Source organism: Eumetopias jubatus, unplaced genomic scaffold (assembly GCF_037043125.1).
Source record: "Eumetopias jubatus isolate StellerSeaLion01/CBP00866 unplaced genomic scaffold, mEumJub1_p1.0 scaffold_15, whole genome shotgun sequence".
In the NCBI taxonomy this organism is placed as follows: Eukaryota; Metazoa; Chordata; class Mammalia; order Carnivora; family Otariidae; genus Eumetopias; species Eumetopias jubatus.
The window spans coordinates 11,394,810-11,420,546 of NW_028274821.1; the positions used below are offsets into that span (position 1 = coordinate 11,394,810).

The window sequence follows — 25,737 nt, forward strand, 5'->3', positions numbered from 1 at the left end:
TGGTGTTCTGACAGTTTTCAGAATATTTCAAGTCAGTTCAACATGCTGGATACTGATGGAGTGCTTGCCCAGGACAGTACCGGGTGCTGTGGGGTATGCAGAGAGGTCTAAACACGGTCTGGCTCAACTTGGCCAAGAACTTACTGTATTCCAGGCACTTTTGAAGTGTTGTTTCTTTAATCTTCACCATGCTCCTGAAGGTGACGCTGGAGGAAATGGAAACCTATTCAGATTATAATATGCTTATGAGCACAGGGCCTGTAAGGGGTGGTGCTGAGGTTCTAGTCATGGTTTTTCTGATTTTAAAGCCACATTTTTTTCTCTGCTTCATGCTGTTGCACTTCTTCCAAAAAGAAGAGATTTAAAAAGGAAGACTTAGGTCGGTCTAAACTTTGGTTCTCCAGCCTGGGCCTCTCGATGAGCTCTAGATTACATCACTGAAATTGTACTTATGTACTTGGGTATCTCAAAGGCATCTCAGATTTTACATGGCTAAGACCAGAAGACTGGTTTTTTTCTCTCCATACTTGGTCCTCTTGCAGGGTTCCCTAGCTCTGCGGTGGGCACCAAGCCACACAAGACAGAAACTTGGGAGCCACGCTTGACCCCATGGCATCTCAGCCATCCCGTGTCTCTGTTGCTTTTGCTTCCTGAACATCTCCCGGTCCCCCCACCCCCCAAATCCATCCACTTCTCATTGTTCCCGCTGATTGCATCCTAATCCAGCTTCTCAACCCTCTGCTGGATCCTAGCCACAGCCTGCCCGGGCTCCTGAGTCCTGTCTGGCTCTCCCCTCATCCATGACCTGGACCGCAGCCAGGCGCAGTCAAGGTGGCCGCGGAGGACCCTAGACTCTGCTGGCTGGATTCTTCCTGACCGTATGCTTCTGAGCCCTCTTGGAAGCAGACATAGCCCGGCCTCTGTGGCTTCTCCAGGCTGGTGGCCTTGCAAACTCCTGCATGGTCTCCAAGGACTTGCTCCTGCAAACCAGTCTTTGCACATGGCTTTTCAGTTGCTCAGTCACATTTGAGCTGGAAGTAAAAGAGAATCAGTCTGCCTTGGTTCAGGCGGCAGGAACAAAGTACCATAGACTGGATGGCTTGTAAGCAGCTGCGGTCCAGTTCTGACAGTCGTGGAGGCTCCTGAGGTCAGGGTGCCAGCCCCGTCAAGTTCTCGTGGGCGCCCTTGGCTGGCTGCACAGTGCTGACTTCTCTTTGTGTCCTCACATGGTGGGAGGAAGATGAGGGGCCCTCGGCGGGGGGGGGGGGGGGGGGTGTCTCTTGTTTCCTAAGGGCACTAATCCCATATTCCTAAGGGTCCTGCTCTCAATACCTAATCCCCTCTCAAAGGCCCCACCTCTTAATACAATCTTATGGGGGTGAGGATTTCCACATACAAATTTTGGGGAACTCAGACATTCACGACATCTGAGAGCCTTTTATGGCCGTGTCATTGCCGTTTAAGAACTGCGTTCTGGGGACGCCTGGGTGGCTCAGTCGGTGAAGCGTCATGATCCCAGGCTCCTGGGATGGAGCCCCACGTTGGGCTCCCTGCTGAGCAGGGAGCATGCTTCTCCCTCTACCTTCTGCTCCCCCTCCTTGTGCTCTCTCTCTCTCTCTCTGAAAAACAAATAAAATCTTAAAAAAGGAAGAAAGAAAGAGAAGAAATGCATTCTGTTTTGAAAGCCAGTATACAGAGACCTACAAATAAATGTATTTAAAAAATTTTCACGAAAGAATACTTTAACTTTACTATATGAGATGCCTTTTGGTATTTTCAGATATGTTCCTCCCCGCTTACAACCTCTAGCAAACACGGGTCATGATCCACCAAATTGATTTTACTCCCCAATGGTGGGCCGAGACCTGGGATTTGGAAAGCACAGGTCTTCTCCGTCCTCCCCTCTCGTGCTGCCTGAGCAGGGGCTCAGACCAGAGGCCTGCATTGATTGAGGAGCTGACCCTGACTCCACGGCCAGTGCTCTTTCCTTTCGTCTGGGCGCATGGAGGGCCCTCTGCAGCGTTTTCATTTCTGTCAAGTAATCATGGTAAAACTTGCAGGGTAGGCGTCTGATCCAACTGGGGGATGGGGGAAGACTGACTTAGGAGGCTGCCCTGTCTGTTCTACAGGAGAGATAAACTACAGTGGTGAAACACAGCCTTTACACCGGGGTATGTCTATATTTTTTCATATAATGCTCACCCTAACTTCCTATGCATTTATTTTAGCAAGAACCTAAATACTATAAGAAAAAAACAAACTCTACTTGAAAAATATGTTAAGGGGCACCTGGGTGGCTCAGATGGTTAGGTGTCTGCCTTCAGCTCAGGTGGTGATCCCGAGGTCCTGGGATCAAGCCCTGCGTCGGGCTCCCTGCTCAGTGGGGAGCCTGCTTCTCCCTCTGCCTCTGCCCCTCCCCCAGTGCTCATGTTCTCTCTCTCTCTCTCTCTCTCTCTCTCTCTCTCTCTCTCTCTCTCTCTTTCTCTCTCAAGTAAATCAAATCTTAAAAAAGTATATGTTAAGAACAATTTAACTTTTTCTTTTCCTGCCTGAAATTCCCTGAGACATGGAGACTGCCCATTTGAATCGGCTGTTCAAGCATAAAATGCAAGGAGCCTCAAACTAGGGGCCTCTTGGCTACTCGGAATTTTGGGCAGGCTGTTGTACTTCTGGAGTAAGTTTCCTGATTGCCAAGGGTTTGCTTGCTCCTTTAAGCGTCAGAGTTTATTAAAGCTGATATTTGCATAGAAAATTTCCCCAAAGTTGTCACAACCTTCCCCAATTCTTGGAAAGATTATGTAAAACAGAGTATGTCTTTTATGCCTTCATAAAGTGATGGCTTTTGGATCTCGTCAGGGATGCAAAGCTCTTTGCCTCTGTACCAACTGGTCCCACTTTACTGTCTTTGAAAATCACATCTGCCTTTTTTTAATTTTTTTTTTCTTTTGGCCTGATTTCTGTGACTTTCAGCAGTGATAGCCCCTTCATTCATTGTTTGCTCCTGAGGAGCTGTTGTAATCTTGGGAACCAGATAACACCCATTTTGTCTGAATTGTGTTTACCAAATAAAGTCATATTCATTGAAATTGGTAGTTTTTTTAAACAAGAAAAAGTTTTTGAGGGAGGGCCTCAAGAGTTGTGTTTGTACAGCAAACTGGCTTTAGTCGTTTCTCATTCACTCACTTTATTGGCCAATAAAGAACATGTTTTTCTTATGTCGTGTTTCAGGGCTGTTCAGATAAATAAATTGCTGCCTTTCGGCTGAGATATTCATGGTTTCTTTTTTCTCTTTATAAAGTATGTGTTTGCTGCATTACGGCATAAAGCACACTTTCATAGACTTTTTCATTTAACTTAAACAGAGTTGTAATTTATGGGTGTGTTGATGACCATTTCACTTTTAAAGTTTGATGCCTTTAGAGGTGGTAGATTACCAAACGTAATTCTCTTCCCATGGAAGAAATGGCATAGAAAATTCCCCCAAATTTCCTGATGTCCATCTTCCATTGGAAAATGAACTTTAGTTCTTGCAATGAAACAAGTAAGGTGAATATGAGAAATTTAACTTTTTTTTTTTTTTGAAAATGTAACTTCTTTAAGGAGTGATGTGAACCACACTGTTCTTAGGCTTATGATGCATTACACCGAAAAAAAAAACAAGCGTTGTTATTTTAGCAAGCTGTTTTTAAATGATGCCCTTTGATTGTTTTTTTTCCCAGGACACACAGTTCAGACAGAGTAAAGATTTGTGGAAATAGAGTAAGTGGGAAGTCTCTCATGCTATGGGTTAAGAGAGAAACATGACTTTTGTTTAGGTTTGTAGAAAACAATGGAAATTCAGCTTTTAAGGTTTGTGTACAGTTGGGCTCCATTATTTAGTTTTGCAGTTTCCCAGAAACTCCCTCTTCAAAGTGGCAAGTTATAAACAAAAACATGATGCATCATTTCATTTGGTGCAACCTTTATATAAGAAAGAATCACTTTCAGTGTAAATGAGAAGACTTCTGGAAGCATTTTAGAGCTGAGTGTTAAGTGTCCTCCATGTGCACCTCGCAGCTTCCGAGAGGAGGATTAACAGTCCCTGTGGTTACATTTTTACTGGTTTCTTCTTTGTCTGCCTCCTTCACTGGAAAGTATTTTCCCCAAGGGGAGGGACAGGGTTCTGGCCACTGATGTAGTCCCAGCGCCTACAAAGGTGTCCAGTGCAAAGTGTCTTCTCCATTAACATTGGTTGGATGGACGAATAAATGATTTCCTTAAGCCAGAATGGTCTTTTTTCAACTTCCCAGCAAACCTTCCTTTTTATAATGCCAGCAGTCTAGCCTCTAGCCTTACCATTGCTCCATGTTCTTTTTGCAGCCAGCAGCCTTGTTCAAGGCCAGATTTTCCTCTTTTTTTTTTTTTTTTTTTTTTGCATCCCTCGCTTCTTGGTCGGTAGCTTTCAGAACAATTGAGGAACTCATGCCTCACTCAATCTCAGCCACTCATTTCGCTCTTGTGATTCCCAACTCTTAACTCTGTGAATAGTACCTCTAGGATTCTGACATTTTTTTAGATTATCTGGTAGATTATAGATTATATTATAGGTTGGCATTGCAGATTATATTATCTATCCTTGTAGCTGGCACCTTTGGAAAAAACTGAAAATATGTCCCTTCCCAAATTCTAAATTTGCGTCAAAGGTACCCTCATTTTTTTTGCTGACTTTCATAATTTTAGCAGACTTTATTTGCTCATCCCCATTTCTCTGCTGCTTCCAAGTCCTAAGGACTTAGAGAGAAACATATTCTTCTCTATTCTCACATTTCCTCTATGAACACCTTTTACCTGGACTATTGTAACAGCTTCCCAAATGGCCTCTATACCCCCTTCCTTTAATCATTCATAATACCTGCTATCAGAGGTTATAATTTTGGCACCATCAGACCCCCAGATGCTTAGATGCTCTGCTGTGCCTGAAATCTCAGTGCTTTGGTTTGGTCCACAAAACCATCCGTAGTCTGGCCCTCATGGACCCATTCATTGTCATTGTCACTGTCGTCCTTCTAAGAGTATGATGTGACCACATGTGCCGTTTCTTAAATGCTTACTGTGTACCAGGCACAGTACAGAAGAAGACATGAAGTCATGAAGGTTTTCAGTGCTTTCTGGAACCATGTAATCACATGATGGGTAGGGTGGGTGTGGGTGGAAGGAGATAGGGCTGCAGGGGGCTGTTGGGGCCACACCAGGGACATCTTGTTCGAAGTGCTAAGGAGCGTGAACTTTTCTTCTATAAGCAGTGAGGCAACAGCTAGACGATTTTCATGGACAGGTATTGAGCTCGTGTTTTATGTTACATCAGCAACTTGGGCTATAGTTTGGGAGATGAGTGAGGGCAAGGGACTGGAGACAGGGGCGGGGAGGAAGGGGGTTAGTTACAGGAGAGATGAGGACCTGATTAAGGTATGGGGATGGGGAAGAGGAAGCAGATTGGAAATGAAAGGAGAATTTATAGGACCAGACCACCACTTGTGTGTGAATTTTGAGGGAACAGGAGTAGTGCAAGACGGTTCTCCAGCTTTTGGCTTGAGTGGCTGCAGAGATGGGGGCGTGATGGTCAACAGAGTACTGAGAAGAGGCCGCATGTACGTGGTGGCAGGGGCAGGAGGGCTGTGATCATGAGCCCAGTATTGAACATGCATTGGAGATAACCTGTGGCATGTCGAGGGGGAGGGTGTGGCTGTAAGGGGAGAGGTCTATGATGGAAACACTGGCCGTGATGGTCGTTGGCTGTGAGCAGCGATTCAGGTCAGGGGAGTGGGTGAGGTTGAGATTGAGTAGAACACCCAGGGCTGGAAGGCAGCTGTACGAGTGTGGCTGTAAGGAGAGAGCCCCAGGATGGAGACAGCGTTTGGATGTCTCACCAGTGTCTAAAGCCATGGGATGAAATGAGACTCTGCTGGAAGGGATTCTAGACAAAGAAGAGAAAATGTCTGAGAACCAGCATGATTCCCTCATCTTCGTTTGCAGTTTTTTTCTCCATACCTTGGCTTACCACATTTGTTCTTACTGAATCTTATGTTTTCTTCTCCGTTTAAGGAAATGGCCTCAGATTTTCATGACGCCACCTACGTCCCGGTGTTTGGGAAAGCTGCCCTAACCCCCCCCCCCCCCGATTCCCACCCTCTGTCGCCCTGAAGTGACGTCCCCTTTGGCTTTCTTGCTCTTCTGACTCTTCCGGAGCTTTCCCTGCAGGCTGACTTTTCATTTGTTCTCAGCTTATCTTTCCAAGCAGACTTGGAGTCCTGACAACAGGGACCACGTCTTCTCTTGCTTCGTGTTTCCCACCCAGCCTGACGGCTCCCGTGTCTTCTCCGTGTTATTGGCCTTGATTCTCCTTCAGAAGAATGAAGTAGAAAGGCGAATAACTCCAGGTTCTATAAGGATTTATATCAATTCATGCACCCTGAGCTAACTTGAAGGTGCCTGCTTACAGTGCATTTGTAGCTGGAATGTTCTATTTCTCCCTCGGGGGGGGGGGAGGGAAAGAGCTTTAATTTATAAAAACGTCCACAAAACCAGTGCAGAATTCTTGTAATTTGTTATTCTCACTCTTTGGAACTATGAGCAGAAGGGAAGCTATCTTTTGGCCTCTCCCCCGCACCTAGTATTACTTAGGGCAAGTAGAGTTTATCTCCTGGTTTCCTGGGGTCATTCTTCTGTGTTTTTAGATAACATTTTGCTTAAATTTGCACAGGTTGAATCTGGATGCAGCAAGAGCTCTGGTCTGCGAAGCAGGGATTCTGGCTCATCCTGCCCTTCTCCTGACATTTTGATGACCTCTGGTCAAGTGGCTTGACCTCTTTTCTGGCATTCTTCCTCTCACCCCACCCCCATCCGTTGAATGAGAATCGATACACTGGCTCCTGGCTAATTCAAAGGCATGTTGTGAGGCCAAATGAAATGAAGGCCTTTAAGATTCTTAGAACAAAAGCCTCATGCACATTATTTCGTAAGAGTTACAGGTCACGCTCCGGACAGCCACATTTATAGCCTGTGGGTAAGCAGATCTGAAGCAAAGGGTGCAGCATCTGGTGTGCCCGGCGTACCATAAAAGAAGAATTCTCCTTCCTTATTCCCAGGGGCCAAGGGTGAAAAGTGGGATGCTTGGCTGAAGTCTGATCAGAATTCCAGAATTTAAATACATCCTCAATGTGGGGGGGGTGGGGGGAGAGCAACATAGCTTTATTTTTAAAAAGAGATGAGTCTTGGATACGGAGGCTTGTTGAAGAAAGCAAAACTCATGTTGACCTGTTAAAAAAAAAATGGAATGCTGGTAGGCAACAGATAATTCATATGACAGATTCCAAACTAGGATAGATGCTCAGGGTATGAAGCAAGTTCATTTCTTACTCAGTTTAGATTGTATGGTGTATGGCTGTCATTGTCCTACCTTACAGAGCACCTAATGCCATGCCTCATGTACAAAAATGGTCAGTGTTTCAGTTAGTGTCTATTTAGGTGGAATAGGAGAAGATCCCAGAAGTCATCGAGAAGGTACTTTTAAGATCTACGGAATCTTTAGGGTTGTTTGAGGCTAATGGGACATTCCTTAGATGAGAAATTAAATGAAAACTGAATGATAGCAACATGCATAGTCTGATGACCTGTATCAAATGTCAGAGGGGTTTGGCTGGAATTCCTGATGTGAGTGATACCAGATCCAAAATGAAGGGAACTCAGGAAGTTGAACATTGTTGGAATAGGGTTTATGACAGTGGATCTATAGTCATGACTTCGGGTCAGAGACCAAAAACGTATTTCCTTGCTTCGCCTGGCAGTTGGCATAGTGGCATAATCATAATCATACAGGTGCACTTTCTTGGTTTTCGGCGCTTAGAGTCAGACCGTAGCCTAAGCATGGTGGACTTGGTTATGCATGCTGGCTAGATGGCAAATAATAGCAACCTCAACAGAGTAAGAGCATAATTCCCAGAAGCTGGGATGACGTCAAAGCAGGGAGAGGAGAGAATAAATGTGCTAATGTCCTCATCTCCTAAAATGGTGGAGTAAGATAAGATTGTTAAACGTTGTGGAATTCGAGAGTTGTGCCATCTTGCTTTCCCACCAGTGGTGTGTGAGAGTTCCAGTTGCTTCATATCTCCATCAATGCTTGGTATGCTCCATCTTTAGCATTTTTGATATTCTAATTGGTGTATAGTGGGGGTTCATTGTGCTTTTGAATCGTATTTCCCTAATGGCTAATGATGTCGAGCACCTACTTGTGTGTTTATTTGCCATCCTTATACATTCTTTGGGAAGGAGCTGAACTCATGTATTAATTTTAGTAACTTTTTTGTGACGTGCCTAGATTTTTTTTTAGTTAGACAATCATGTCTGTGAATAAAGGCAGTTTTGCTTCAATCAAGAAAAAATTGGTGGAAATACAAATGAGGACTTGAGTACTTAGAATTAGGAAGGTAATGGGGGCGCCTGGGTGTCTCAGTTGGTTAAGCGTCTGCCTTCAGCTTGGGTCATGATCCCAGGGTCCTGGGATCGAGCCCCACATCGGGCTCCTTGCTCTGCAGGGAGCCTGCTTCTCCCTCTCCTCCCCACTTGTACTCTGTCTCTCCTTCTCTCTTTCTCAAATAAATAAAATCTAAAAAAAAAAAAAAATTAGGAAGATAATGACAGAAGAAATAAAATATTATGAGGAAAATCCTTGCAGTGAGCCAAGAATAAGAAATTTAAGCATGTTATCAAGTTACGGAGATGACCGCTAAGAAACCAAAACAGAAAATTTTGAGAACGGTCGTCTTGGAAGAATAGCAGCAGGAACAGGAAAAAATCAAGAGGGGTTCATTCTCATGAACTTTTCTCTATCATTTGATGTGTTACCTTGCACATGCACGCCTTTGATAAGTCACTGGTATATTGGGAATTAGAACACAGAGATATGAAGCAACTAAAATGGGTAGAGTGTAAGAACTGAATATCATAAAATAAACGCTAGGGGAATAGTCATTGATTCGAAAGTTGTAGAAGAGAAGGAAGTTAGAAGGAAGTGCCCTCAAATGACAAAGCTGATGAATACCTAGCATTTGCTTGGGTGCTTCCTACATTCCAGGTACTTTCTAACCAAGAAAACTGTGTTAACTGGTTTAATATTCATAGCAACCCATGAGGTAGGTACAGTTATCATCATTTTACAAATGAGGAAACTGGGGCGGCGGGTGGCTCGGTCAGTTAAGCGTCTGCCTTCAGCCCAGGTCATGATCTCAGGGTCCTGGGATCGAGCCCTGCAAGCCCCATGTCGGGCTCCCTGCTCCGTGGGGAGTCTGCTTCTCTCTCTCCCTCTGCCCCTCCCCCTCCCCCGTGTGCACACAGACTCCTCTCTCTGTCTCAAATAAATAGATAAAATCTTTAAAAAAAGAATTAAAAAAAAAGTAAATGAGGAAACCACGAAGTGGAGATTTTAAGCACAGTATTCGAAGCCACACAGCCGGATTTCAGAGCCAGGTGGTCCAGCTCCAGAAACGTCTCTCTTGGCCACCGTTCCGTGTTATGTCTCACGGAGGACGATGGGTGTGACACCCCACAGTGCGTCTAGTGTGCAGTCCTTGATCCTCAAATGACTTGTTCTCCGAGGCTGTCTTCTAAAGTGGTCCCTAACTTTAGTTCATTTGTAATTCACCAGATATTTCAGTGCCTGTTGACACAGTTCTAGGTATTAGGATTATTCCTGTTGAGTGAGGGAGGCCTGGGTATAATTTATAATTTATATATGGTGTCTAATTTAATATGTAACTTTAATATGAACATGAGTGTATTTTGTATACAGGTGGTATGAGATGTTTGCACATGTAATTTAATACAAGATGGTGTGGGGAAAAAAAATAAACCAGGAGAAGGAGTGGAGTGATGGGAGCAGTGGTCGGGGGGGTGGGGGGCGGTTCTTCTCCAAGGGAGGGGAATACGTAGGAGAACTGTCTTAGCTGGGGCTGCTGTAACAAGGAGACCACCGGCTGGGTGGCTTAAACAACAAACATTTCTTTCTTAGAGCTGTGGAAGCTGGAAGTCCGAGATGCGGTGCTGGCAGGTGCAGCGTCTGCTGAGAGCCCACTTTCTAATTCATAGGTGGCAATCTTCTTACCGTATCCTCACGTGGCTGAGAGAGGGGAAGCAGCCCCCCCCCCCACTGTCTCTTCTTAGAAGGACACGGGATCCCATTCACCAGGGCTCCACCCTCATGACCTTATTTCCTTGCAAAGGTCCTGCCTCCTAATACCATCAGACTGGTTAGAATTCCAACATAGGAATTGGGGGGGAAAGGGCACAGACATTCAGGCCAGAGCAGGCATAGTTCTGCATGAAATGGATGAGCACACTATACAGATTTGGGGAAAAGCATTCCAGGCAGAGGGAATAGAAAATGCAAAGCCCCGAGGCAGAGCTCCTTGTTTGAGGTGCTGTGTGGAAACCAGTACGGCCAGAGCTGGGGAAGTGGAGGGGAGAACTTGGGGCCATGGCAGGTAGCATCTCCTAAACCTGGTGGTGACTTTGGGTTTTATTTTTGGTGTGATGGGAAGCCCTCACAGGGTTGAGAAGAGGAAAAGCACATCAATGAGAACGTTTTGCATTGTATCTCATGAAGAGGCGGTATGTTTCCAAACTGAGGGCGGCTTGCTGGTCAGTGAAAGTTGGAATGAATGGGTGAAACTGCTGGAGAAGTCTGGTCCTCTGTGGACAAGGGAAAATTTCTGTCTGCACCATACTGCCATACGCCTTCCTTAAGGGTGATTTACTGGGGGCACCTGGGTGGCTCAGTTGGTTGAGTGTCCGACTCTTGTCCGGCTCAGGGTCGTGGGATCCAGCCCTGTGTAGGGCTCTGTGCTCAGCGTGGAATCCGCTTGAGATTCTCTCTCTGCCCTTCCCCTGGTTCGTGCGTACATGCACGTGCACGCTCTTTCTCTCTCTCATATAAATGTGTCTTTTCTTAAAAACAGTAATTTATTGGCTGAGACAAAATAGAGCGTGGCTACATAGAGATGCTGATTCGTCGTACCATTACTGATTGCTTTCTATGTTAAATAAAATACATGTGTTTAAAAACCGTTAAAAAATTGTGTTTCTTGGCTATAAAGGAATAATTACAAGGATATATCCGGGGACTGGTGTGTGGGATGCATAAGGAGAGGTAAGAAATTTTGAAGGAAAGGTTTAACTTGAATTTAAAATATTTGGATAAATGGAGGGATGCCTGGGTGGCTCAGTGGGTTAAGCGTCTGCCTTCAGCTCAGATCATGATCCCAGGATCCTGGGATCGAATCCCGCATTGAGCCGGGAGTCTCCTTCCCCCTCTGCCTGCTCCCCCTGCTTGTGCTCTCTTTCTTTCTCTCTTTCTCTCTGACAAATAAAATCTTTAAAAATAAATTAAAAAAATATTTGGATAAATGGAAATACTAGATATTCAAATACATTAATTTTTTTCAATGAAACAAGAATTTAGCAACCATTCTTTCTTTTGCATCCTCACCATTACTTATTATCTCATTTTTACTGTAACCATTCCAGTGGGTGTGAGGGGTAATCTCATTGATCTGTGGTTTTGATTTGCATTTCCCTAATTATTAGTGATGTTGCACATCTTTTCATATGCTTAACAGCCACTTGTATATCTTCTTTAGGGAAATGTCTATTCAGATCCTTTGCCCATTTTTAATTGGGTTGTCTGTTTATTAAATTTTAATCGTTCTTTAGATAGTCTAGGTGTAAGTCCTTTATCAGATACATGATTTGCAAAAATATTCTTTGTCTTTGTGTTGTCTTTTTTGCTTTTTCGTGATGTCCTATGAAGCATACACGTTTTTAATTGCAGTGAAGTCTAATTTTTTCTTCGGTTACTTGTGCTTTTGGTGTCCTGCCTGAGAAATCTTTGTCAACTACAAGGTCACAAAGATTTATGTCTGTATTTTCGTCTAATTGTTTTATGGTTTTAGCTCTTAGATTGTGCTCTTTGGTCCATTTCAAATTAATTTTTGTACGTGGTATGGAGTAGGGGGTCCAGCTTTGTTCTTTTGCATGTAGATATCCATTTGTCCCATTAATGTTTGTTGAAAAGACCATTCTTTCCCCATTTAGTTGTCTTGGCACCCTTGTCCAAAATCGATGTACCATAAATACAAGGGTTTATTTCTGGACTCTCATTTCTGTTCCATTGTTCTGTATGTCACTTCTTAATGCCAGTACCAACTGTATTGCTTACTGTAACTTTGTCATAAATTTTAAGTTGGAAAATGTGAGTCTCCCAACTTTGTTCTTCTTTTCCAAGATTATTTTGGTTCTTCTGAGTCCCTTGAATTTCCATATGAATTTTAAAAGCCTCTTGTCAGTTTCTGCAAAGAAGCCACCAGCAGTTTTGATGGGGACTGCACTGAATTTGAAGATCAATTTTGGGAAGCATCGCCATATTCACAGTATTAAGTATTCTAACCCATAAATAAAGAATGCCTTTCCACTCATTTCACTCGAATTTAATTTCCTTTAAAAATTTTTTTGACCTGTTATTACAACACCTTCCAGAAATTACAGATCTTATTTATTTATACTCATCTCATTTCAAAAAGAATTTGAGGTGGCTGACCAAATGGCGTATGAATATAATAGGGTCAGAACAACGGAGGAAGCCAGGGAGAGGGGAAGCTGGTGATAGGAAAGTAAGACCGAAAGAGCATGGTTAGAAAGTAAACACATGCCTCAAGGTATTGAATGAATAGTTGCTAGATTGGGATAATCAGTTTTGCCCCAAACTTTCCAGTGGCTTATTTTCACCATTTAATATGCTCTAGTATAGAACAAAATGTAAAGAAATATAACCCTTAGGCGTACACTGTCATCTTTCTCTTAAGCTCAGCTGTTACCAACTTCAGTGCAAATAAAGCTTGGCTTTTCTTTTAAATCTCAGGAAAGTAGTTCCTTTCTCTCACATCCGCCATTTCCAGTGGGAAGGTGGTGATGTGCCCACTTACCACAGAGAGGTGTCCCAGGTCTCCCTCCCGGATATTGCTGTACAGTAAGGTCCAAAGAAGAGAGAGGCTTTTGTTCCCAAGCTCAAGTGCAAATACCCTCTTGGTAGGAAGGAATTAGCCTTGGTGGAAGGAAAGACTTTAAACTTCCCTTCTCCAGTACTTCCCAGTGTTTTAATGTTTCATATTCTTGCTCCAAAACATGAAGGAGTCTCCTGCACCTCTGGTCGTTATCCAGATACAGTGTGCACTTTCTGTGGTGATGATTTTATTCCAATCGAGATGTTACCTTAGCAACCAATTTACCAGCTCACTCAATTAACATACTTCCTATCTGTAATCAATACTCATTAGTGCTAAATCACTGCTTTGCTGTATTTTTTTACTTAATTTATTTTTATTGAAGTATAGTTGACATACAGTATTATATTAGTTTTAGGCATATAACGTAGTGATTCAACATTTATATACATTACAGAATGGTCGCCACAATAAGTCTAGTTACCACCTGATACCATACAAAGTTGTGACAGTATTATTGACTATATTCCTTAGGCTCTACTTTATATCCCCCTGACTTACTTGTTTTATAACTGGAAGTTTATACTTCTCGATCCCCTTGACTTATTTTGCCCATCCCTACCTCCTTCCTCTCTGACAGCCATCAGTTCTCTGTATTTGTGAGTCTATTTCTGTTTTGTTTTCTAGGTTTCATGTATAAATGAAATCTTACCATGTTTGTCTTTCTCCATCTGAGTTATTTCTCTTAGCACAGTGCCCTTGAGGTACACCCGTGTTGTCACACACGACAAGATTTCATTCTTTTCTACAGCTGAATAATATTCCAGGGTATGTGTGTATCACAGTTTCTTTATTGATTCATTCACTGGTAGATGCTTAGGTTGTTTCTGTATCTTGGGTACTGTAAATAATGCTGCGGTGAACATGGAGGTGCATACACCTGTTTGAATTCATGTTTTTGTTTTCTTCAGTTAAATATCCAGAAGTGGAATTGCTGGATCATATAGTAGTTCTATTTTTAAGTTTTTGAAGAAACAGTAATTAGGCCAATTTACATTCCTACCACCAGTACACAAGGGTTCCCTTTTTCTCCACATCCTCACCAACCCCTGTTTTCTTGCCTTTTGGTACTGGCCATTCTGACAGGTATGAGGGGATATGTCATGATTTGCATTTCCCTGATGATGAGTGATGTTGAGCATCTTTCCATGGACCTATTGGCTATCTTTGGAAAAATGGTCAGATCGTCTGCCCATTTTTAATTGGATTATTATTATTATATTGGGTTGTAGGAGTTCTTCATATACTTTGAATGTTAGCCCCATATTTGATAGATGATTTGCAAATACCTTCTCCCATTTGGTAGGCTGCCTTTTTATTTTGTGGATAGTTTCCAATGCTGTGGAGAAGCTTTTAGCTTGAGGTGGTCCCACTTGTTTGTTTTTGCTTCTGTTGCTTTTGCTTTTGGTGTCAAATTAAAAAAAAATTTTTTTTGCCAAGACCTGTATCAAGGAGCTTGCTGCCTTTGTTTTCTTCTTAGGAGTTCTATGTTTTTAGGCCTTACGTTCAAGTATTTAATCCATTTTGAGTTAATTTTTGTGTATGGTGTAAGAAAGGGGTCCAGTTTCATTCTTCTGCATGTAGCTGTCCAGTTTTCCCAGCCTCATTTATTGAAGAGACTATCCTTTCTTCATAGTATATTCTTGGATCCTTCATTGTAAATTAATTGACCACATATGCCTGGGTTTAATTCTGGGCTCTCTGTTCTGTTCCATTGATCTGTCTACTGTTATGCCAATAGGATACTGTTTTTTGTTACAGTAGCTTTGTAGTACAGTTTGAAATCAGGAAGCACAATGTTTCCAACTTTGTTCTTCTTTCTCAAAATTGCTTCGGCTACTTGAAGTTTGTTATGGTTCCATACAAATTTTAGAATTGTTCTAGGTCTGTGAAAAATGCCATTGGAATTTTAATGGGGATTACATTGAATCTGTATATTGCTTTGGGTAATATGAACGTTTTAACAATATTCTTGCAGTCAGTGAGCACAGAATATCTTTCCATTTATTTGTGTCTTCTTCAGATTCTCTCATTAAGGTCTTGTAGTTTTCAGTATAGAGGTCTTTCATTTCCTTGGTTTAATTAGTCCTAGGTGTTTTTTTAATACAGTTATAAATGGGATTGTTTTCTTAAGCTCTCTTTCTTAGTGTTCAGTATTAGTGTACAGAAACTATCAATTTTGTGTATTGATTTGCATTTTGCAGTTTAATTCATTTGTTAGTGCTAACAGTTTTTTGATGGAATCTTCAGAGTTTTATTTACATAATACTATATCATCTGCAAAAAGTTGACAGCTTTACTTCTTTCTTTTCGATTTGGATGTCTTATGTCTCTTTTTCTTGCCAAATTGCTGTGGTTAGGGCTTCCAATACTATATAGAATGAAAGTGGCAGGAGTCTGTATCCTTGTCTTGTTCCTGATCTTAGAGTAGAATCTTTCAGCTTCTCATTGTTGAATATGATGTTAGCTGTGGGCTTGTCATATATGGCCTTTATTATATGGAGGTCTGTTTCCTCTAAACCCACTTTGGAAGTTTTTAATCATAAATGGATGCTCAATTTTGTCAAATGCCTTTTCTGATATCTGCATCTATTATGATGATAGGATTTTAATCTTTCATTTTGTTAATGTGGTGTATCACAGTGCCTGATCTGTGGATGTTGAACCATCCTTGCATCCCTGGAATAAATCCCACTTGATCATGGTATATAATCTTTTTACTGTATTGTTGAAATGGGTTTGCTAATTTTTTTGAAGAATTTTGCATCTACGTTCATCAGGAATATTGGCTTATAATTTTATTTAATTTTTTAGGTTGCCCAGTTTGTTAGCATAAAATTGTTTTTTGTAGTCTCTTAGGATCTCTTGTATTTCTCTTAGCATCAGAAACAGAAATACTGTTTCATTTCTGATTGAGATGATGATATGATTTGCATTTCTGATTTTTTAAATAGTTATTGAAGAGGAAGAGTAAATCCTTAATTTTGATCATTTAGAACAAAGTATATTTTGGTTTATTTCCGGGAGATAGTAAAATCTCCAGTCTAATTTATCTTCCAAAATATAAAAGGAAGGTAAAATCTTAACATATTGAGTTGTTTTAAGAAATTAGAGCCAATAAAATAAGAATTTTTAAAACACCTATGAAATACGGAAAATATATCTACACACACACAAGGTTAGTATCCATAATATATAAGGCACGGATAGTATTATGTTACAACCCGTCTTTATTTGGATAAATGGCTAAAGGTTAAATACTGTCAGTTTTACACATCAGAAAGACCAGTGTGTGTAAAAAGAACCAAACATGGTAACGATGAAAGAAATGCAACCTAAGGTAAACTGAGGTTTAAAAAAAAAATAAAATGGTGGGCGCCTGGGTGGCTCAGATGGTTAAGAATCTGCCTTCGGCTCAGGTCATGATCCCAGAGTCCTGGGATCGAGTCCTGCATCGGGCTCCCTGCTCTGTGGGGAGCCTGCTTCTCCCTCTCCCTCTGCCTCTGCTTCTCTCTCTCTCTCTCTCTCTCTCTCTGACTCTCATGAATAAATAAATAAAACATGTAAAAAAAAATTTTAAAAAAATGGTAAGTTACAGGGCGCCTGGGTGGCTCAGTCGTTAAGCGTCTGCCTTCGGCTCAGGTCATGGTCCCAGGGTCCTGGAATGGAGCCCTGCATCGGGCTCCCTGCTCAGCGGGAAGCCTGCTTCTCCCTCTCCCACTCCCCCTGCTTGTGTTCCCTTTCTCGCTGTCTCTCTCTCTATCAAATAAATAAATAAGGAAATCTTAAAAAAATAAAATGGTAAGTTACAATGTTGGTGTGACTGTGTAGAATTGGAAATAATTGCACATGATTGGTAACATTCACATGGGTACATATTTCCTGAAGGGGCAACAAAATTATTTAACAAAAGCCATTATAATGAACGTACCCTTTGATTCAGTAATTTCTCTTGGCAGGGGTAAAAAGTAGGAAAACAAATCTCGTTAGAACATTGTTACTTTTAATAATGAAAGACTACATTGTTATCTAACATTAGGGGAAATGATTAGACAAGCTATAATAGCTCATAACAATACACTATTATTGGGGCGTCTGGGTGGCTCAGTCGGCTCAGGTCATGATCCCAGGGTCCTGGGATCGAGCCCCACATCGGGCTTCCTGCTCAGCGGGGAACCTTCTCTCCCTCTCCCAATCCCTCTGCTTGCGTTCCCTCTCTCGCTGTCTCTCTCTGTCAAATAAATAAAATCTTAAAAAAAAAAAAAAACCCAAAAAACATAAAGGTGAGGATAGGACAACTGAAGAAATACCCCGCAAGCCTAATTGGGACTCGTATCGGTTCCTAAAAGATGAGCCATTTCAGAAGATGAGATTTACTTTTGGATTAAAAAATTTCTTAAAAGAAGGTTTTAGATCTAGTATAATAGCCCGTATCCAATTACATTTTTAAATTCTTTACGTAGAAAACAAATTTCTCAATTGTTAACCAATATTGCACTTTTTAAGTACGATGATAGACAACTAAACTCGAGGAAAAGCAGAGAATTTCAGGAAGCTCACAGGAGTCATTGGAATGGAATTTGACCTGGATTATGTTGAGAAATAAAACTCTTGTGCTTGTCACATCAGGTGTACTGGAACTGACAATAAATTCCAAGGATTTTAGTGGGTGCTTAAAATGGGTCCTACCCATTTTATATATACACTAAATACGAATACAGATCAGCCAGAAGGGAAGCAGGAAAGGGATCATGGATTTCTTGATTGTTTGGAATTTACAGTGTTCCTCCAGTTTATCTCCTTTGTTCATGAGAATTATCCCTGAGAAGGGGGTGAGACTTGGCCACTTCCTTTACAGTCTTAGTTAGAAGCTACTCCTTCTTATTTATCCTTCAATCATTAACAGGTGAACAGATACTACCTCCATGGCCATTCCTGTTAAGGAAAGTTACCTTTAGCCCAAGTCTATGGACCCTTTTGAATATGTGCGATAATTTAGTTTCAAGGGTCATGTGTCATGTACGAGTGCTGCTTTAGAATCTTCAAGGCTGTTCTAGACTAACTCTTGATGTCTGAAAGTTGCAGTGTTTCAGTTTAGCATTGGTTTATGAGTATCTGTCCTACCTGTAGGATTTCTGATACTTCTCATGTCTGGATGGAATGTGTCCATTTTGCAGGGGAAAGTGAGGAGAGGTTTGCACCTGACATTGCATTGTGTACAATGGACAGGGATCCAAGATGAACCAGCTGCCTTGTCTTCCCAGTAAAGAACAGCCTCTAAAATGAGACTAATGTTGCCCACTTCGGTGGGTTTTTGAGAAAATTAGCTGAAATAAAGGAAGATGGGCAGTAGGAACTAGGTAAATATTCCTTCGTTTCACTCTTTATGTGCTTTTTATAACAGATCTTAAGCTGAGGGCAAAGGGGATAACATTGAGAGTGGGGGTGGGGTGGGGAGGGAATTGCAAAAGGAATGAGTGGGCCTTGCCCTCGAGGAATTTAAATAGATTAGTGGAGCCGGGCACTGTGAATTAGGGGAAGATAATGCAGTTGAAAGAATGGTGGCAACAATGTTGAGGGTGGTGGGGGTTGGGGTCAAGCCAGCCTCCCGGCTCCAAAGTAAGGCTTGGAGGTTGCCCGTCTGCTAGCTGCTCTCTCCAGATCTGAAGACCAGGCTGGTGCACAAGTCTTACCCATGCTGTGAAATTGCTCAGTGAGAGAGCCACACTTCAAAAAGCATTAACATGTTTGAGTTATGCTCTTTGCCTTTGCAAAGTGGCCTATTCTTCACAGTATTTCAGGAAGTATTTCATAATAAACAGATTGCAACTCTTTTTATCACGTGGATGCAAGGAGACTAGGAAAGGAGCGAGCTGGCTTCTGGCAACTTCTGGCTCGTCCTCCGCTTGCGGGGCTCCTATGCTTGAACCAGTCCAAGGTAGAGTTGCTTCTAGAAGCTCTTGAAATCTTTCTCGTGACATTGTAATAAATAGGTGGAGGAGGTAATATTTTATTTATACTTCTTTTATGGACCTAGCACTCTTGAGTGTGTATTTTCAGTTATTTGCAGTCATGTCTTATCTGCCCGGCTGGACTGTAAGTTCCTTGAGGGAATTAGGGTCTCGTGTTCATTTTCTAATAAATAAAACTTTGTCCAAAACAATTCTCTTTAGTCCAAAATCATGCTGACTGTTTGAGTTACATGAATCAATTTTGTTTGTTTGTCGCATGGTGTGGTTCAAGAGTGTCTGAAACTAATCATTTGGGTTTGGGCTTATTTGGGATTCAAAGGAGATTCATTTCCTTACCTTTTTTTTTTTTAAGATTTTATTTATTTGACAGAGAGAGTGAGAGAGGGAACACAAGTAGGGGGAGTGGGAGAGGGAGAAGCAGGCCTCCCGCTGAGCAGGGAGCCCGATGCGAGGCTCCATCCCAGGACTCTGGGATCATGACCTGAGCCGAAGGCAGCCACTTAAGGACTGAGCCACCCAGGCGCCCCTCCCTTACCATTTCTAACTTGGGCTTTGCTAGTCAGAAATACCTTCAGTCCACCTGGGGATCAGTGATGGTATGTCTCATTTCTCATTCATATTTGTTCAGAAACTCAGAACTATGGCCACCTCCTGTTTGAGAAAAGGACATCAGAAGAGGAGGCGCTGGTCTCAAGTCTGATAGCTAAACCCAGACAGTTGGGTCTGGTAAGCAGAAAGTAGTGGGGCCTAAAGAAAAGAATGAACACATCTAGCAGGTATAGGAAGGTCCGTGTTTTTCCTGGGCAAGGCTCTCCGGGAGAGCTGAGTTAAGATGCAGCTGGTATGGAGAAAGACGTCAAGAATGCCGCAGAGCAGAGAGGTTCGCCTGCCCCTTTGGCAAAGCCTGGTGGTACGTGTTGGTGGTGTGGAGTGGGCGTTACCAGTGAGTGCTTGCCTGCTCGGGGTGCACATGTTCTTTACGCTCCTCGTCTGGTGGTGCTGCTGGTGATGATGATGGAGAAATGGGAGCCTTGCACCAGTTTTGATGCTTTGCACCTGCTGAGGAGGTCAGCCCCTTCTTCCTTGTGATAGAAAGGAAGGGTGTTTAATTTTGGTGTAGGCCACAAGGTGACTGCAAATACTCATGTAGTTGGGTAATTAAATTGGTGGTAGCTTATTTTTAGAAATCATCTAAGAAGCTGATCATCCAACCACAAAATTGCCAGTGGGAAATGAGAAGCAGATGGCTGAAGAGAACCTTGCTGTATGTTGTACGTGCTCACACGGTATGGTGCTGGGTACTGGTCACTCCTCTGGCGCGATGCCTTGTCTCTGCCCAGTGTCCTCAAAGCGTATGAGCTGGCCTGGTGTTGCAGTCTAAACTGTCCAGATGTGCATATTTTATTTTTCTCCATTTGTTCAGCTGGTGTCTGTCAGTCCTCCTAACTGGTCAACATGTGAAGAATGATGGCTAACCTCGGTGCTTCCTCAAGAAATTTTTATAAACCCTGTCTTCCTTAAGTCCTGTTGTCTATGTTGTACACAAACTCTGTGTGACTTTTAGGTTTGGGGGGGGGAACAACTGAATAAAAATTTTCTCAGTTTGGGGCCGCTAGACCAAGGATTTTTAACTTTCCTTCTGAGATCACCACTTATTAAAACACCTAGACTCTGTAAGGGATCATTCAACTGGTAAGGAGGCAGTGGGATGTGCTGTGGTGATAAGAGTATGAATTTCGCTTCACATTCTGTCTCTGTAACTTCCGTGTGACCCTGGGAAAGCCACTCAACTGCTTTATTCCTCAGCGTTTTGGGCTGTACAATGGGAGTAATTGTGTGCCTACCTCATTGAGTTGTTGTAGGAATGGAGTCTATGAGAGGCGTCTATGGGAGGCACTCAAATATTTGCTCATGTTTAATGGACAGTTAGAATGATCAGTGTGCAAAGGTTATACAGAAAACAGATGAGTTCATCGCATTAAGGAACTTACGTGGAGTTGGGGAGATAAGCTCATGAAACACAGTCAGTGGGGCTGGGAGTGCAGAATAAGATGGGGTTTCTGAGAGTGCGGAGAGGGGAAACATCACTCCCGTGTGGGAGGCACGCCGGAGTCCTGCAGCTGGAATAAACAAGAGAATGGAGAAATGTTCCAGATGCGAGGGAAGGACGACAAGAGCACAGGCTCAGAGCTACACCCCCCATATCTCTGTGGCTTGGTTAAGAACTTGTTCACTGAGGACTGGTGGGTAGCCGGCAGGTGAGTCCGGAATGTGGCAAGTACGCTGGGTAGAGAAGATCCTACCCCTTTTCTCCCGAATAGAATTTTTTAATGTGCTGACTGGTACCTGCTCCCTTGGCTTCCTGTTCAAATGCCCTGAGACAAAGGGATGAGAATGTCTCTGCAGTCTACGGAAGGCAAGAGGAGAAACCGGAGTGACGAACAAGGAAGAACACGCTTATCCGCAAGCTAGAATCTGATGGAGAAGCCATTGTACAGAGCATTGGGCGAGATTAAAAAGGGGGAGAGGGGAAAGCCCATTGGTTTGATTGTTGTGGGAACCTTCTGCTAACTAGACAGTTGGAGGCTGAGGCTGTTGGTATTTTGTTGACACACACTGCGTAACTGGAAGAAGCAACAGATGACTGCCCCAGCTTCTGCTGGGTGGCTAAGTGGCCTAAAAATAAAGTCCAATACCTTTTGGCTTTTTTGGGTCACTTCACAGAATACAACCGAGGAAGTTGCCACATTGGACTTACCACCAACCACTCAGGAAAAATTAGTGTATGATATGTCAGAGGGAGGAACCTTTGAAGACAATGTGGATGAGGTGTTGGAATTATTTTTAACAAATATTTTAGAACTTTTTTAGATTTAGAGAATTCTCGAGAATATAGTACAGAGCATGGGAAACACTCATTTTTCCTTTGTCATGATCTTACATTAGCATGGTACATTCATCCCAGTTCATGAACCAACATCTATATGGTATTATTGACTGAAGTCCATACTTTATTCACATTTGCTGTTTTCCCTATTGCCCTTTTTTTGTTCCAGGGTCACATCTAGGATACTACATTACATTTAGTTGTCACGTCTCCCTAGGTCCGTAGTAATTGTGAACAATTTCTCAGATTGTCCTTGTTTTTGATGACCTTGACAGTTTGGAGAATTACTGTCCGGTGTGTTACAGGATGTCTCTCAATGGGGATTTGTTGAATGTTTTCTCATGATTAGATGGGGGTAATGTGTTTCAGGGAGATAATATGCCATTCTCATCACACTGTATCAGGATTACATATGCTATTAACATGACATCACTGCTGATGTTGATCTTGATTACCCGGGTGAAGCGGTGTTTGTCAGATTTCTCCACTATGGCATTACCCTTTCTTTCCTCCCCTTTTCCAGACTGTCCTCTTTGGAAGGAAGTCACTATGTGCAGCCCACACTTTAAGAGTAGGGAGGTACAGTCCTCTTCCTTGAAGGAGGAGTATCTGTAAGAATTACGTGGAATTCTGGGGCGCCTGGCTGGCTTAGTTGGTGGAGCATACGACTCTTGATCTCGGGACCAGACTTCAAGCCCCACATTGGGTAGAGATTACTTAAAGTCTTAGAAAAACGCACACAGAATTATGTGGAATTCTTCTGCATGGGAGATTTGTCTATTCTCCCCCCGTTTGCTTATTCAGTCACTCATTTATGTCACTGTGGACTCCTTTAGGTTATACTTTGAGTTATAATCCAGTACTGCCTTACTTTCTTGCTCAGACTGTTCCAGCTTTGGCCCCTTTCTTTGTTTCCTCCCTCTGTTCACTCCTGTATTCCTCAACATTCCCCCATCCCTGTGGAGTTTTGTTTGCTTGTATTCGCACCTCCTTATTTGCTGATGCTACCAGGTGGGAAGGCCAGAGAGATGGAGTGAGTAGGAGCCTGCACGTGCCTGGCTGGGGGGTACCCCATACTTGTGCGGATGCCAGTCACGTATAGTACGTCTGAGTGCCTCTTCCCAGGGCCATGCACTGCCATGGACCTGGGCTTTGTAAATCCTTCTTGAGACTTGAGCTTTTTCTTTGCGAAGACAATTGCCTATTAGAGGGTTTTGAGCAAAGGAGTAAGGTAATCTGATTGCATTTTTGAAAAGAACCACTCTGGCTACCCTGGGTGCTAAGAACTCGAGGGCAAAAGCAGGGGGACCGTTACAAGGTCTTTTAGTCTATTGGTATATTTTCATCTGTTTCTGTGAATCTTGATCTATTTGTATCAAGTATTTGTATCAAGAGTAGTAATTGTTGTGCATACTATTTTCCCATCTGCGCATGTTGGTATTCTTCAGTTGCTCTGTGGTCCTCTGTTTGATCACTTTTGGTGGGTGCCTAGTAGTGTATCAATTCCCTGTTGCTGCTGTGAAGATTTACCGTAAATTTAGTGGCTTAAAAGGACGCAAATTTATTCTCTTATGGTTCTGGAAGTCAGAATTCCTAAAGTTGAGGTGTTGGCAGGGCTGTGTCCCTTCTGAAGCCTCTAGGAAAGAATGTTTTCTTGCCTTTTCCAGCTTCTGGAGGCCTCCACGTGCTTTGATGTAGGACCCTTTCCTCTGTCTTTAAAGCCAGTAGCATAGCAACTTCAAATCTCATCTCTTAGTCTCTAACCTCTGTTTCTGTTGTGTCTGCATTGGGCCCACTTGGATAATCCAGGATAATCTCCCCATCTCAAAATCCTTAGCCTCATCATGTTTACAAAGTTCCTTTTACCACGTAAAGCAGCATACTCCCACGTTCTGGGTATCAGGACTTGGACATCTTTGGGAGGAGGCATTATTTGGCCTATCACAGTTGGCGTTTTGTAGTTCATTTAACGATTCCCAATGTTGGATATTTAAACTGTATCCAGTTTGGGGCTATTAGGATATTCCCAAAAGACGTATTTGTATTCCTGAACCTTCTTTTATTTCAGATTTGTTTCAGAACGTGTCCCTTAAGATAAACATGTCAGGTATAGGTTTCCTGGTTTCCAGAGGGCATAAACATCTTAGGTATTTGCTCTCCAGATACCATGGTTACATTATCATAAGTCCAATGGGTATGTCCATTTCCCTACCGACTCACCAGCGTGCTTTTTAAAGGTGTGTTTCCATGGCTTGCTACAAGATGACATTTCATAGCGGCATTAATTTCTTTACTGGTTAGGTTGAATCTTTTTGGTGTATGTGCAGGTGCGTGGTTGAGTGTGTACGGTGTGTGGTATGTTCTTTGTATTTTACAATAGCGTTTTAGTTTGTTTTGCTTTTTAGCTGTATCTGAAGCTAGAAGAATGGAGACAGGGACAGACTATTGCATTAGAGCATAAGGCTGACATTAATACGTGACATATACAGAACTATTTTGCTTTCAGTTCTCAGCAAAGAGAACAATGATCTTCAAAATGAAAAGGGATTAATTAAGAGGGATGTGGAAGACAATGAAAGAACATGTAGGTAACCTGAATAAGTTCACATCTCTAGGCCATACTAGATCATATCTAAGGGTGTTGAAGGAGTTAGCAGATAGCACCTTTGAGCCACTGCCAATGACCGTTGAGTAAATCTCGGAGAGTGGGAGATGTTCCAGAAGACCAGAAACATGCAAATGTTGTTCTGTGCAACGTTTGAAAGAGTTGAATTCCTGACACAGTCGATGTATGAAATGTTCCCTTGCAAAAATTGCGAATTACCATCTTGTAAGTGATTTAAAACCCATAGAAGAGATGGCATTGATCCCTAGAAACTAGCATAAATTTACTACCGTGTAGTCACCTATTTATCACATTGCCTTTTTAGATAAGTGTTCTAGATTGGAAGGGAGAGCCATAAACCCAGAAGCATTTGACAGAACCCTCTCACGTGTCTGGAGGATGGCAGAACAATCCAGAACATTCACAGCTGAGTCTGTTCATATGCCATAGCACAGTTAATGATTGAGTGACGGCTTAGAAAGAAGTTCCCAGTGGCGGGCCTTCAGATGTTAAGCACGGCCCCCCACGTAAGAAAGATCCAAGGACTTGGATGAAAATCGTAAAAAGTCCTATATTTTATGTGGCTGACGACACAAAGTTGAATGGGCTGGCTAAACCTATAGAATAAATATTCATGCCATGAAACAAATATTTGCCAACTATGAAAATGGGCCCAAACCCTACATTTAACAGAAATAATGAGAATTTTTAAAAACCGAGGTTGCTTTGAGAAGTGAAACTGCAGTTGATTTTCCTCCTCTTACGGTGTTCCTGAATTTCCCCCATTAAAAATAAAAGCAATTAATACTTACCTAGTGAGAACAGTTGTTTCAAGTTTAATTCCTGTATGGTGGGAGAATGCTGAGGGCTACATATGGTGGAGAAGGGAGCATGGAAGAATGCAAACACTGCCCGAATGAGAGGCAAAGATCTGGGTGCCTCCTCTGGCACTACCATAAACTAGCTTAGTTGTCATCCTGGGCAAGCAGTCGGCATCGCCTTTCTGGGTGTGAGTTTTCTTATCTGAAAGTTGGGGAAGGAAACGGGTGGGGTGACGTTAATCACCCTGCCCCATTCCCGCTCTCGTGTTCTCCTCAGGCATTTACAAGTTTGTCCTCCTGCTCTTCAGTTAGTTGGCCAAATTTCTAGACTAAATGGAACCTTCCAGATTTTTCTGGATTAAAC

General features: G+C 42.5%; 2 protein-coding genes and 1 long non-coding RNA gene across 8 annotated transcripts in view; 2 read left to right on the top strand and 1 right to left on the bottom strand.

The window, feature by feature from the left end:
- The window catches only part of PIP5K1B (phosphatidylinositol-4-phosphate 5-kinase type 1 beta), a 293,743-nt gene that overhangs the window by 7,314 nt on the left and 260,692 nt on the right, over positions 1 to 25,737 (top strand). The gene's annotated exons all lie outside the window — the stretch shown is intronic.
- Positions 1 to 25,737, top strand: part of PABIR1 (PP2A Aalpha (PPP2R1A) and B55A (PPP2R2A) interacting phosphatase regulator 1) — a 77,921-nt gene that overhangs the window by 7,242 nt on the left and 44,942 nt on the right. The window lies entirely within an intron of this gene.
- LOC114219796 (uncharacterized) lies at positions 7,073 to 25,491 on the bottom strand. Its single transcript, XR_003611464.2, has 3 exons — positions 25,365 to 25,491; positions 21,052 to 21,180; positions 7,073 to 7,293 (listed from the first exon to the last, which is right to left on the bottom strand). It is a non-coding gene; the product is annotated as an uncharacterized LOC114219796 (long non-coding RNA).